Raw genomic sequence first — 15723 nt, forward strand, 5'->3', positions numbered from 1 at the left:
ATCAACTGAACAGAAGGTACATAATATTCCTGTGTATTGATCGTTCAATTATATTAAAAACAGGCGGACTCTAATCCCTCGTGTCCCTCGATGGTAGTATCTTATGACCGAGCTAGAGCTTTTGACCTAAAAAATTCTTCAAAAACAATCAACACGTACTTGGCCTAAGCAGATTTATTTACCTAGCCTCCAAGTTTCAAGGACCTCGTGGCCGCGGTATTTTTCCTGTTGTGTTACACCTTACAACAAAACCGGGGGGGGGGGACTCCCATATGGAATGGACGGGGATACTCGTCGTCTCGCTTAGGGGTGTAAAATTTCGGATTTTGGTCTGGCTTAGGGTGTTCTGGGCAAAATGTCATTATTTTTAGCCGTCAAGGTCTCATTAAGGGTTGCACGCGAAGAAACAACAAAACAGAAAGAATTTTGATTCTTTATATTTACTCAATTCATATAAACAAATTCGCCATCATTAAAAGTCACTGTACTTTTTATATGTCTCTTTTATAAACTGGTCTCTTTTAGGGGTGTGCATAAGCTTCGGCCACGCCCAGATTGGTCTCTTTTAAGGGTTAAATTCAAAATTTCCGACGAGCATCCCCGTCCACTCCATATGGGAGTCCCCCCCCCCCCGGGCAACAAAGGCCCGACCACTTACTGTTCACGTTGTCTTCTGATACATGGCAACAGATGTTAATAAGTAGAGGCATTTTAAACTTTGGAACAATATTTTTCTCGCCATAGCACCTACTAGGGGACTCTATCAGAAATTTTAGCCGTAAGGAGATGAAATCTTAATATAAACAGAGTTTGTCTGGAGGTCAGTCAATCAAAGTCAAACACAGTGAGCTTACACTGTATCGTGGAATCACAACGAACCGGTGAAAAGAATCCTTCGTTTATTACTGCACGACAGAAAATTCACTACTGCCTTTAGCATCTGTGCCTTCGTCTGGAGCTACTCCTTTGTATAAGTTACTTAGGTATGCGTGACACTAACGAGTATGGTTTTGGCGCCATTTTGATCTCAAACAACGCTTGGTAGGTGCACTCTGTCAACACTCTGGTCTGGGGCCTGCTTCTCGAAAGTCCCGGAAACTTTTCGGGCCCGTAAAGCCATTTTTAGTTCATCTGTATCTAAAAGCGGAGAAGTGTATAAGCCTGAAACTTCTTGTATGAAGGGAACCTCTGTTTATATTAAGAATACATGTGAATAAAACAGCTCTGTAATCGTAAGGTCCGAGATTTTGCAATGGCTTTCCGGGCCCGAAAAGTTTCCGGGGCTTTCGAGAAACGGGCCCCTGGAGTTGAATGAATTTATGTTTAGATACGAAACTACAAGGTATCTATAATTGTCATTATTATTATTACTTATATGTTGAGAAGTGTGATCTGGGTTGAAATAAGGTATCAAGTTTTAGTGCAGGTCAGAAATAGGGTGATGAATTTCAAGAAGTTTGCGCCTCGCAACCACACCCAAATATTTTGGGAGACACGCGTCAGGGTTCGAAGTTCGTCTTACCCGAACACCTCTTCAAATCACTTAAGAAATTTTGAGATCTTCTTGCTGGAGACCCTGGCAATACGATAATATGAAACAAAACCCTCCTTTTCGTAAGCTTTCTCGCATGACGTATGTCTGATATATGCCGACCCCGTGGGCTACTCTACAAAGTTTTATACGGGAGGGTTCCGCCCCGAGGTTCAACCCCTTACCCTATTGTATACCATTTTGACAGAAAAGGTACCCTTTTCATATAACTTTAATTAAAAAAAGGTACGCCTTTCACATACTGTCATACCTGACCGGCGTGTTATGAATAGATCGCCAAAAAAGGAAGTCTTCGTGTCATTTTCATGTTGTGCTTAATAAATTAAATGATACAGCCATAAGGTGCGTCTGTTCTTTAAAAAAAAAATAGATAACAGATTTCCCTACCTTTTCCGTTACCTCAACTTGTGAAATCCCTACCGTTTTACATACCCGATATTTGAAAAAGGCACCCCTTTCGGGCGGAACCTCCCCGTACGTTAGCCGGGAGTTTTAAAGCGAAGGGACAATATTTCTTTTACAATACGGCCCCTACTGGGACAGACACTCTCGAGAGGTTTCGCTAAAATTGCCTTCAAACATTTATAGTAATAACAGCTGTGATTGGGGATCGCCATCTGTCCTCCTGGTAATCCCACACGGCAAACATGTAAATCAGATTTTTTTTTTCTTAATACATCTCAATCTTGTAACTGATGATTTTACCGTGTCTAAATAAAGTGTGTATGTATGTATGTATTGCTCCACTTGAGAGTTAAACAAATTACAAAGACACAGTCAAACAATTTCTTCGTTTACAATTACTGCATCACACGTACATTGAGTAATTTAAAGCTGCCAAGGTGGTTCTAAATCCCGGGGGGGTACTCCCAGAAAAATTGGGTGGGGTTGTGCGGCCCGCTGCCCAAAACCATTATCCTATTTATGACCAAAATCTGCGATTTTCCCTACCCCATTTTATTACCTGACCAAAAGTTCGATACCCTTTTCATGACCTGACCCGTAAATCAATACCCTGCTTCAGACCTGTCTTATAATTAGTTTCTTAGTTCAGACCAATGTTAAAGGCAATGTTTATCTGCCTTTATTAGGTAGGTTACAAGACTGCATGTGCAAAGTTTCGAGCTCAGAATTCCACACTATAAAGCGGGTTACATAATGTGCCGTCATCACTACAGATACATCCTTACCTTATGGTGACTAATATACTGTTTTTTGGAACAAAACAATGCTGTAACCTTCGAATAACAGAAAAAAACAGGAATTCGAAGTGATCGCTGTGTAATAATACAGCAGTTGATCATATATCATAAAATATTTACATAAATGAACATTATTTACTGAAACTATGAAACATGTCCAAAGTTCCAGCCATTCTTATCCCATTCTGGGCTGAACAGCTTTAAAAATATTGTGTATAATCCGGGCGTATAATAGAAAATACACGTCCTGATTGCTATCTTAGGCTCAGTCCAGAAGCCGAACTTTTCATGAGCCGAACTTAATTCGAATTTAGTTGAATTTGGATCGAAATTATCAAATTATCAAAAGTACGCCTGTTGATTCAGATGTGGAACTTAATTCACCGAACTTAATTTAGTTTGAACCAAAACACATCGAAAGGTCGGCAGTTTTCAGGCAAGGTGTATGCATTAGGTTCGCCACATGAAAAGTTCGACGTCTGAAGCAAAGCCGTTCCAAAGCCGAAATTCCCGGCTGAGCTAGGCGGGAATAACGGCTGAGCTGCTCCAAATTCAAATAGCCGTTCTTAACTGATTCAGACGCCGAACTTTTCATGTACTTAATTCAAAGTATTAGGTTCGACTCATGAAAAGTTCGGCGTCTGAACTGGGCCTTATAGTACAATAATCACATTACAATATGACCATATACTTACTTTTACTGAAGCCGCATATAACAGAAAAAGCACGTGGTGATTGCTCTCCGATAATATAGCACTGAGGTGATCAAATAATGGTAAGACGGCAAGTACAGATTTATAGAGGGCAAGGCCGCTTGGACATTTGTAACAAGAACTTCTGGCCCTTCTTTGGCTTTTAGCGAAAAAACTGAGTAACTCGAGCTCAAAATAGTATGTAAACCTTCCTTCCCGTAAACTTTTTTTAGTGCTCGTGTTTTCCGCAAGGTGTTATCTAACTGAATATCACTGAAAAAGTAGCCTAGAACGCCTTACGCGCACCGTGATTTTGACTAACTTTGGCTTGATTTCTACGAACTTGGGGATATTTTCCAGTCCCAGGGACTCTAAACTAACTCGTAATGGCCTTGGTTTGCAGTGAAATGGACAGGGGTTAAATAATTGAACGCTCGGTTTGGAGCTTGCTGACCGAAATATAGCCGCACTTAATTTTAAAACTGAAAAAGTAGCCAAGACCGCCTTACGCGCACCGTGATTTGACCAACTCTGCATTGATTCCCTGGAACTTGGGAGATATAGTCCATTCCCAGGGACTCTAAACTAACTCGTGATGGCCTTGGTTTGCAGTGAAATGGACAGGGGTTAAATAATTGAACGCTCAGTTTCGAGCTTGCTGACCGAAACATAGCCCCACTTAATTCTCAGACAAAAAACGTAGCCTAGACCACCTTACGCGCACCGTGATTTTGACCAACTTTGGCTTTATTTCCTGGTACTTGGGAAAAATTTCCCAGTCCCACGGACTCTAAACTAACTCGTGATGGCCTTGGTTTGCAGTGAAATGGACAGGGGTTAAATAATTGAACGCTCGGTTTCGATCTTGCTTTCCGAAATATAACCCCACTTAATTTTAAGACTGAAAAAGTAGCCGAGACCGCCTTACGCGCACTATGACTTTGACCAACTTTGGCTTGATCTCCTGGAACTTGGGGGATTTTTTTCAGTCTCAGGGAGTCTAAACTAACTCGTGATGGCCTTGGTTTGCAGTGAAATGGACAGGGGTTAAATAATTGAACACTCGGTTTCGAGCTTGCTGGCCGGTATATAGCCGCACTTAATTTTAAGACTGAAAAAGTAGCCCAAGACCGCCTTACGCGCACCGTGATTTTGACTAACTATGGCTTGATTTCCTCGAGCTTGGGGTATATTTTCCAGTCCAAGGGACTCTAAACTAACTCGTGATGGCCTTGGTTTGCAGTGAAATGGACAGGGGTTAAATAATTGAACGCTCGGTTTCGAGCTTGATGGCCGAAATTTAGCCGCACTTAATTTTAAGACTGAAAAAGTAGCCAAGACCGCCTTTTGCGCACCGTGAGTTTGACCAACTTTGGCTTGACTTCCTGGAATTTGGGGGATATTTTCCAGTCCCAGGGACTCTAAACTAACTCGTGATTGCCTTGGTTTGCAGTGAAATGGACAGGGGTTAAATAATTAAACGCTCGATTTCGAGCTTGCTGGCCGAAACATAGCCCCACTTAATTTTAAGACTGAAAAACTAGCCGAGACTACCTTACGCGCACCGTGAGTTTGACCAACTTTGGCTTTATTTCCTGGAACTTGGGGATATTTTCTAGTCCCAGGGACTGTAAACTAACTTGTGACGGTCTTGGTTTGCAGTGAAATGGACATGGGTTAAGTAATTGAACGCTCGGTTTCGAGCTTACTGGCCGAAATATAGCCGCACTTAATTTTAAGACTGAAAAGGTAGCCGAGACCGCCTTACGCGCAGCGAGATTTTGACCAACTTTGGCTTGATTTCATGGAATTTGGAGGATATTTCCAGTCCCAGGGACTCAAAACTAACTCGTGATTGCCTTGGTTTGCAGTGAAATGGACAGGGGTTAAATAATTGAACGCTCGGTTTCGAGCTTACTGGCCGAAATATAGCTCCACTTAATTTTAAGACTGAAAAAGTAGCCGAGACCGCCTTACGCGCAGCGTGATTTTGACCAACTATTGCTTGATTTCCTGGAACTTGGGGTATATTTTCCAGTCCCGGGGAGTCTAAACTAGCTCGTGATGGCCTTGGTTTGCAGTGAAATGGACAGGGGTTAAATAATTGAACGCTCAGTTTTAAGCTTGCTGACCGAAATATACCCGCACTTAATTTTAAGACTGAAAAAGTAGCCTAGACCGCCTTACGCGCACCGTGATTTTGACTAACTATGGCTTGATTTCCTGGAACTTGGGGTATATTTTCCAGTCCAAGGGACTCTAAACTAACTCGTGATGGCCTTGGTTTGCAGTGACATGGACAGGGGTTAAATAATTGAACGCTCGGTTTCAAGCTTGCTGGCCGAAATATAGCCGCACTTAATTTTAGGACTGAAAAAGTAGCCCAGAACGCCATTTGCGCAGCGTGATTTTGACCAACTTTGGCTTGATTTCCGGAATTTGGAGGATATTTTCCAGTCCCAGGGACTCTAAACTAACTCGTGATGGCCTTGGTTTGCAGTGAAATGGACAGGGGTTAAATAATTGAACACTCGGTTTCGAGCTTGCTGGCCGAAATTTAGCCGCACTTAATTTTAAGACTGAAAAAGTAGCCTAGACCGCCTTACGCGCACCGTGATTTTGACTAACTATGGCTTGATTTCCTCGAACTTGGGGTATATTTTCCAGTCCAAGGGACTCTAAACTAACTCGTGATGGCCTTGGTTTGCAGTGAAATGGACAGGGGTTAAATAATTGAACGCTCGGTTTCGAGCTTGCTGGCCGAAATTTAGCCCCACTTAATTTTAAGACTGAAAAAGTAGCCTAGACCGCCTTACGCGCACCGTGATTTTGACCAACTTTGGCTTTATTTCCTGGTACTTGGGAAAAATTTCCCAGTCTCAGGGACTCTAAACTAACTCGTGATGGCCTTGGTTTGCAGTGAAATGGACAGGGGTTAAATAATTGAACGCTCGGTTTCGATCTTGCTTTCCGAAATATAACCCCACTTAATTTTAAGACTGAAAAAGTAGCCGAGACCGCCTTACGCGCACCATGACTGACCAACTTTGGCTTGATCTCCTGGAACTTGGGAGATTTTTTTCAGTCCCAGGGAGTCTAGACTAACTCGTGATGGCCTTGGTTTGCAGTGAAATGGACAGGGGTTAAATAATTGAACGCTCGGTTTCGAGCTTGCTGGCCGATATATAGCCGCACTTAATTTTAAGACTGAAAAAGTAGCCCAAGACCGCCTTACGCGCACCGTGATTTTGACTAACTATGGCTTGATTTCCTCGAGCTTGGGGTATATTTTCCAGTCCAAGGGACTCTAAACTAACTCGTGATGGCCTTGGTTTGCAGTGAAATGGACAGGGGTTAAATAATTGAACGCTCGGTTTCGAGCTTGCTGTCCGAAACATAGCCCCACTTAATTTTAAGACTGAAAAAGTAGCCTAGACCACCTTACGCGCACCGTGAGTTTGACCAACTTTGACTTTATTTCCTGGAACTTGGGGGATATTTTCTAGTCCCAGGGACTGTAAACTAACTTGTGACGGCCTTGGTTTGCAGTGAAATGGACATGGGTTAAATAATTGAACGCTCGGTTTCGAACTTACTGGCCGAAATATAGCCGCACTTAATTTTAAGACTGAAAAGGTAGCCGAGACCGCCTTACGCGCACCGTGATTTTGACCAACTTTGACTTGATTTCATGGAATTTGGAGGATATTTCCAGTCCCAGGGAGTCTAAACTAACTCGTGATTGCCTTGGTTTGCAGTGAAATGGACAGGGGTTAAACAATTGAACGCTCGGTTTTAAGCTTGCTGACCGAAATATAGCCGCAGTTAATTTTAACACTGAAAAAGTAGCCTAGACCGCCTTACGCGCAGCGTGATTTTGACTAACTATGGCTTGATTTCCTGGAACTTGGGGTATATTTTCCAGTCTCGGGGAGTCTAAACTAACTCGTGATGGCCTTGGTTTGCAGTGACATGGACAGGGGTTAAATAATTGAACGCTCGGTTTCAAGCTTGCTGGCCGAAATATAGCCGCACTTAATTTTAGTACTGAAAAAGTAGCCCAGAACGCCTTTTGCGCAGCGTGATTTTGACCAACTTTGGCTTGATTTCCGGAATTTGGAGGATATTTTCCAGTCCCAGGGACTCTAAACTAACTCGTGATGGCCTTGGTTTGCAGTGAAATGGACAGGGGTTAAATAATTGAACACTCGGTTTCGAGCTTGCTGGCCGAAATATAGTCCCACTTAATTTTAAGACTGAAAAAGTAGCCGAGACCGCCTTACGCGCACCGTTGTTTTGACCAACTTTGGCTTGATTTCCTGGAACTTGGGCGATATTTTCCAGTCCTAGGGACTCTAAACTAATTCGAAAAGACTTTGGTTTTCAGTGAAATGGACAGAAGAAAAATATTTGAACGCTTGATTAAGAGCACTCTGGCCGAAATATTAACTCACTTGGTAACTAGAAAGTCGCCGAGACCGGGCTACGAGCAGCGTGATTTTCACCAAGTTTGGGTCGATTTCCAGGAACTTGGCCGATATTTCCCAGTCCTAGGGACTCTAAACTAATTCGAGAAGTCTTTGGTTTTCAATGACATGGACAGAAGAAAAATTTTTGAACGCTTAGTTATGAGCAGTCTGGCCGAAATATTAACTCACTTAGTGACTAAAAAGTCGCCGAGATCGGGCTACGCGCAGCGTGATTTTGACCAACTTTGGTCAATATCTAGCAACTTGGGCGATATTCCCAGTTCTAGGGACTCTAAACTAATTCGAAAAGACTTTGGTTTTCTGTGAAAGGGACAGAGGAAAAACTTTTGAACGCTTGGTTATGAACAGTTTGGCTGTTAGTGACTAGAGAGTCACCGAGACCGGGCTACGCGCAGCATGATTTTGACCAACTTTGGGTCGATTTCCAGGAACTTTTACAATATTTCCTGGTCCTAGGGACTCTAAACTAATTCGAGAAGACTTTGGTTTTCAGTGAAATGGACAGCAGAAAAATGTTCAAACCCTTGGTTATGAGCAGTCTGGCCGAAATATAGCCTTTGTTTAACTCACTTAGTGACTAGAAACTCGCTGAGATCGGGCTACGCGCAGCGTGATTTTCACCAACTTTGGGTCGATTTCCAAGACCTTGGGCGATATTTCCCAGTCCTAGGGACTCTAAACTTATTTGAGAAGACTTTGGAATTCAGTGAAATGGACAGAAGAAAAATTTTTGAACGCTTGGTTATGAGTAGTCTGGCCGAAATATCAACTCACTTAGTGACTAGAAAGTCGCTGTGACGGGCCTATACGAGCAGCGTGATTTTGACCAACTTTGGCTCGAATTCCAGGATCTTGGACGATATTTGAACGCTTGGTTATGACTTGACTGGACCAATCCGTCACGAATTCTGTAAAATATCCCGCGTTAAAGCCCCCCGGATATAAGCCTCCCCCCCCCAGATATAAGCTCTTCTATTTGCTAACAAAGATCTTATGCCGGATAGAAGTCCCCCCACCCCCCCCCCCTCCCCCGATATAAGCTCATGTAATGTATAAGTGCGTTACTTTTGCGTTTCTTTACAAACATTAAAATTTTTGATCGAAAGTTGTAGGCATAAACAAGTGGCTGTGGAGTAACAATAAAAACAATAATTATAATGATACCAAAGAAACAGACAAATGTTCATGCATATATAAAAACGTAAAAGTGTAAAAAAATGTATTATAAATGTAATAGATCTAGATGTAATGGTATTCTAGCTTTAATTCGTTTCTCAGATACGTTTTATCTCGTCGTTCCGGAACATGTTTTTTTGTTACGCTTATATATGCCCCCCCGGATATAAACCCCCTCCCACCGCCCGTTTGTAATCCCACCTAAAACCCCTTATAAAGTTATACAAGCCTAGGGCTTTAACGTGTGATTTTACGGCACTATGTTTTCATGAATATCTCACTGTAATGTATCTGGCTAAGGCTTGCAAGACCCTGTCTGAGACCAAACGGTTTCCTGCAAAATTCGAGATTCTGAGGAACTCTGCAATTTCAAGATTGTGAGACATGGAGATTCTGAGACTATGCTTTAAGACCCCGAGACTGTTTCCGAGAGAATAGCCGTGCAATGTATCTTTCGTGGTGGATAAGTCATTTCAAGAATAGTTGTTACTTAAAACGACATAGTGGAACCTTCTCTAACATAACTAGCCATCTCTCCACAGCAGCCATTGGCATTAATCTGTCATTCTTATTGAAATTCCTGGCTTCCTTCTCATAACAGCAACTTAATTTTACGTTAGGGTGACTCGGCCGTACGTGTTGTAAAGACGGGTTCAACTGTGATCACGTGGAGTCTAATGAAGCAGGCCTCAGGACTGACATACTGTGTTATTGATCAAGCATGAGGTCAAGATGGCTGGATTAATTGATCTATACGTAGGATTTTATATTGTAAAAAAGCATCGAGAACATCACAGTTTGATGAGTTTTTAGAGAGATTCATTGTTATTATTGTATTAACAGTCAGAACATTTAATTTGCATTGTTTTGTTTGCCTGAATCTAAATAAAAGCAACGCGATGATTGGATAACATTCAGCATCTTAGATAACGCAGTCGCTGATTAGTTGGTTCTAAAGGCCTAACCAGTTGCTAAGATATTTTCCATGGTTGAGGGTCATAGCGAGGAAACAGTCATACCTTAACCATTAGCACTGCATAAATTAGTGGCAGCTATTGAATTCTTCGATGATTGGATAACATTCAGCAACTCACATGTAACGGAATTGCTGATTGGTTGCTCCTTAAGGCCTAACGATATTTCCGTGGTTGAATGTCATAGCGAGGAAACACTCATACATTAACTATGAGCCCTGCAAGGCTAAAAGAAGAGCAGAAGTTTCCATTTCACAGCCAACCAATCACCTAAAGACGAGCTGTTATAAACGTCCAATAGAAAGCCACATTTTCAGACTCTTCTACTCCTTAGTTAGATTTAATCGCCGCCCTTTAGTTTGGGTTATATTTTACCACATAAAGTCAGGTAGGGAAAGTTTCAGACCTGATATATAATTTTTTCAATTTGTAGTGAAACCCGAGCTTTAATTCATATTTTTTAGGGTTTGATCACTTGAGTTCGGGTGCCATCTTGAGTAAAGCTTGAAAGCGGTTATTCAAAGGTTTTCAAAGGTAGGTTAGACCTCAGTAGTCCCGATAAAGTCAGCATAAACCATTGCTTATTGCTCAAATGCCAAACTTTCAATTCCTGGCGAATTTAGCATGTTAGAGGAAAAATTTCGTCTTTTGATCTAACTAAGGTGCATTGATTTCGACAGCACAACAACACTTATCTAGTTTACACGTAATTGATGGTGAGGCGCGGTCAAAAGCACGCTTTTGAGGAAAATCGATAGAATCGAAGGCCATTTTACACTTGTTATCAAAATAACAAGGTTAAACTATCAGAAATAGTTCGCTGAAAATGAATATAATAAATATTTAATTCTGCAATGAAATGAATCAAATTGGACATTAGTTACATCAAGGCTTTTAATATAACTTAGGACAGAGATAACTTATTAAGCTACACTCTTTATTTTTCATTAGAATATTGTTTATTTTTTCGGCAGAGGCTGAATATTCTTATTTTTCTGCTGACTTTAGGCTGAAAATATTCTTGAGAATATTCTTAGATTATAGCGTGTGACAATATTTGTTTTCGAATGTATTTGGTGTCCGGATGGTGTTAAAGTAATTTTGGAGCCAGCCTGCGGGCATTGAAGCGTGCTATCACGCACATAACTTCTTGGAGAAATGGTTATTGGCATCGAACAAACGGCTAGTGCTTTATTCATAGCGTTATTTCCCTTTAGCTCAATAGCGCTTTACAATAATTACAGTCCCAAGTTTCCAATTACAAATTTTACAGATATAGTGGTAGCTAAAAACGTTACAAATTCATATATATATATCTCAATTACTCTTGACTAATAATAACGGTAAAAATTTAGAAATATGTAACGTGCTAGGGTCGCCGCGAAGCTCTTCGGAACGTCTCACAGAATTGGCTGAGAAATGATATACAAACAATAGTAACAATGGGCCCTAGCCCTAAAACAGCAGAGCTTCGTGCTAACAAGATCCAATGAAATTAGAGGTCTTAGAGAGCTTCATGACAACAGACATGCTAATCTACATTATAACATTTATTAAGAAGGTGCGTTTTAATGTGGGTCTTGAATTCCAATTCCTTCTCCAGTCAGTCATGTTTGAATTTCACAGTTCACCAGATTAGGGCTGTCATGAACTTAGTCGGAGAGTCCACTGCAATCACTAACACTGTAAAGTCTGACTACAAACTGCAGTTAATGGTGTTGATGTGACGACAGCCAATATTGAGAGATGATGTCAATTCTGCAATTTGCATTTTTGTCCCCGCGCAATAATAGTACCCCCGCGTATAATAGTTGTGAAATATTGGTACCATCGGTGGTGTTATGCGAATCGATCCCGGTTTGACGAAACTGGGCGCGCGCGGTGGTCCTGTGTGCTAAGACACTCCAATATGGCCTACATAACGATTTTAGCCCGATCAAGCAATTTCGCTTCGAAATGGCGGAGATTCTAGGACAAATTTAAAACGATTTCAAAGTTCCTGAAGATTTATTTTAGGATTAAAACAACCCAGAAGGTACCGTCAGTAATTGAGAAAGTAGTTTTCTGAATTATCTCGAGATTCGAAGTGGAGAATTCTCGCTAAACGATCGTACCTGTCGATTCGCTTGTGTCCGAGATGTCATCGCATGTTTTTAATTGCAACTAAACACCCTTCCGATCGCCAGTTGTATTTATTTATTTATTTATTTATTTATTTATTTATCACAATTCATGGCGCTAAAATAATTGCATGTAAACACGAAACAATACACTCCTAAAAAAGGCCAATGGATAATCTGTAAAAGAGTCCAGAACCCCATATAACCTTTGTTTTTCCAGGAAGTACGTTTTGTTCCCTTTCAAACGAGAAAGGGTAAACTGCTCTGCTGTAAGTGCTTCATGAGATATTATGTAAAAAATATCATGTGTTAAATTTGTCCTTTAAAACTGTCTGGAATAGAATGAGTTAAATAGAAGGTGTTGGTTTAGTTTACTTAGTTGATTGTTTGGATCATATTAATGATAAATTGCCTAAGTTATTGGAACATTATGAGCGATATAGTTTACAAAAAAAGAAATAAAAGTTTCAGTTCATACAATAATGTTCAATTGTTTTCAATCAGCACAAAAAGAGAAAACGCGGGCAGTTTTAATGTGAACTATTACTAGTGTTAATTAGACAGGTGTTTTGATGTTTTCGCATTGTTATCGCATAATGTGAATTGTTTCAAAAAGTGTGGACTTGGTTCATACTTTGAAAAGGAGGCTTTAAGACTTTTATGATAACAACTCTTTCTTATAATATTCCAAGCAGTGGGAATGTAAGTATAGAAACTTATTTTTAAATCAATTTGATTGTAAATATTATTATATGGTAATTATTACTATCATTACTACTAATGGGGCTGAATGTCAATTGGGACATCGTCCTGTTTTCTGCTCCAGTTGCTAACGCCTATGACTTATTTATTATTAATATTATTTTGTTGTTTTATTATTTTGGTTTCCTATGTATAAGTATGCAACGAATTCAATAAAGTTTAAAGTTCTGTACTTTTTATTATTTCTTTTTCGCCACTCTGAATCTAGATATATTATTGTTCTGATTCTTTCTCTTCAGAAACTTTGCATTTGTTTCATTGCCCTTGGTGCAAACCATGAAGACTGCAATTTGTGTGTTCATCATCGCTCTGCTGATCCTATCTGCGAACGGGTTGCGTAAGTACACTTAACACAAGAACACAAGGAGCGCTGACCATTACAAACAGACATCCCTAGAATATTCTATTCTTATGACATACTATAAAAAGTTTTTTAAAATTTCTTTGACCGGCTTTTGTTTGGAATTCTTGTGAACAAATAACGCACAAGCAGATGGGTTTTTGCAAAACAAAACAAAAACATCTCATGTGGTATGGTCAATCACAAATCATAGGTGTTGAACGGGATGGATGAATATGATGAAATGAGGGTTTCTGAATCAGTGGTGTTTAATTACACCCGCTTTCAGTGTTCCGTGCATAGGCGACATCTTTCGGTCATCTTTCGACATGCTATGTAAACGGCTGAAAGACCGTTTAACGGTGAAAATGACAACTTTCCAGTTATTAGTGGAGGAAATGGCAAATAAATGATAATCACTGACCTCAAATGGCTGAAGAAGATTGTGGACTTTGCATGTTTCCCGTTTTACGGGCAATTCAAACGATTTAGGTGTAGTCGATTGGCTCTCAATAGAATTGGGCCGCTGCCGCTTTTAATATTCGCAACGTGTAAACATTCAAAACAGTAATTTATCCTCACTACATATCCATTGTTTCGATCACGTTAGACTAACTTATGGGAGGAATCCGCGACCGCCTAAGCAAAAGATATGCAGCAAGGCCGGGTGAGAAGTGGTCACCGCCACCAGGGGAGGAGGGAGGGGCGCAAAGCGTCTTCCCACGGCAATCTTGTCAAACTGCGAGATTTCGCGCTGCGCAGCCAGATTTTATGTTCGAAAGCCCGCAAAGGATCACACTAGACGTTACTAAGCTAGACCCTTGGGATTAGCGGAATGTAGCGCGTTATCGCGATACGCTCATTATATATGCAGTGAGAATAATCGATTTATTTCTCCCAGAATGACTTCTTGATACTCGTAACCTTAGTTTGATGTCAAGATTCTACTTTTCAAATCTTTACCCTGTCAATTCGTTTTAAATCCACTTTCAAGGGCAGCACGCGCGTTATTAGTGTCGATCTATTAAATAGCTTTAAGTATCTACTTTTATATTTACATTAACAAGTCTCTGCGCTAAAAGACAATGTCTGATTTCTTTGTTTACTTTGATTTAGTTGTCGGTAAGAGAAGTATTGAAATGCCTCACGAAGAGAATGAATCGACAGAAATAGGAGACCAAGATAGAGCGCTTCGCAAAGACCCGGATTTGAATGCGGCTGCGCTCGATGAGCGTCTTAAGTTACACCGAGAAAACGTTGCCGGGACATCAGCATCATTTTAAGGCAAGTTGTATCAGGTACACTGGATAACACGTTTAGACAATGTACCGAGAAAAAAGCCCTTGTTATTGTGTAAAATGTCCGTAATTAACATAAAAATGGTGATGAGCGGTGGGATTGAAAACGTTAATTACGCAGAAATCCTCATACCAGTTTCCAAACCAACCTCGTCCCAGGCCTTTTGCTGGATTTTCCTGTCTATTTCTTAAGCCTTGTAAGGCTTTTTGTATATTATAATATAGATAGGACCCTGCGCGCGCTCTGATTGGTCGAAAACCCATGTTTTATCAGAGTACAAAACATAGAAAAAGCGTGTTTTATTGTTTTTCTCCACATTACTCTCTATATCATAAAGCAAATAAAGAAGCCTAAGCCGTGTACTGATTACACTGTGTTAAAACACTCCTGACATTTGAGAACACTCGAGAAATGTAGAAAACACTCGCCTGCGGCACGTGTTTTCTACATTTCCCCCCGTGTTCCCAAATGCCCGTCGTGTTTTATCACAGTGTAACACACGGCTTAGGCTTCTTTATTTGTTTAATATATCATGTTTTGCCGGATCAGACTGTTGTACGTGATAATTTCTAACGTATAACATTCAGGTTACTGATACATTAAGAACACACGACTGATCATCGCAGTTATACACAACTTAAGCCTGAAAAAAAATTCAGGTTACTGATACATTGTCCACGATTAGTTTCTTTTATAGCTAAATAAATAGCCTGAAAAGTTATTTTCATTAATTTAATCACTCAAATAACAACACAAATTTGTTTGGTTTACTTCAGAAACGTCAGAGCAAAGTCCAAGACTGAGAAACGACAAGTGTTTCATTGGTGTGGTGCCTGGGAAAATAAGGGTGTGGTGTAATCTTTTTAAGGGTTCAAAATAAAGTTGTTAAAACATAGGGAATTGCCGTGTTTGGGTTATTACATATATCTTTCTGTAATATCGATAAGAATATACTGTTGCTTAGCAATCCTACTGACTAGGAATGAACAACACTGACTCAACCGTTCTGCATCGACTCCGGCACTGTTGTACTTTTTCCCTCTGTTAATCACACAAAATAATATCAATACATAAACCATATTTCCTTTGGTTGCCGTTGCTAATATTTGCGAAATT

At 40.4% G+C, this 15723-nt stretch overlaps 1 long non-coding RNA gene across 2 annotated transcripts; it reads left to right on the forward strand.

Moving 5' to 3' along the window:
* The first annotated feature begins 10379 nt into the window (after positions 1-10379).
* Positions 10380-15624, forward strand: LOC145460268 (uncharacterized). 2 transcript variants are annotated; one of them, XR_014039823.1, is made up of 5 exons: positions 10380-10474; positions 10551-10620; positions 13208-13305; positions 14425-14606; positions 15384-15624. It is a non-coding gene; the product is annotated as an uncharacterized LOC145460268 (long non-coding RNA). The 2 variants fall into 2 exon arrangements; XR_014039822.1 differs by having other exon boundaries at positions 10382-10474; positions 14425-14592.
* The last annotated feature ends 99 nt before the right edge of the window (positions 15625-15723 follow it).

Source organism: Orbicella franksi, chromosome 11 (assembly GCF_964199315.1).
Source record: "Orbicella franksi chromosome 11, jaOrbFran1.1, whole genome shotgun sequence".
NCBI classification, from domain to species: domain Eukaryota; kingdom Metazoa; phylum Cnidaria; class Anthozoa; order Scleractinia; family Merulinidae; genus Orbicella; species Orbicella franksi.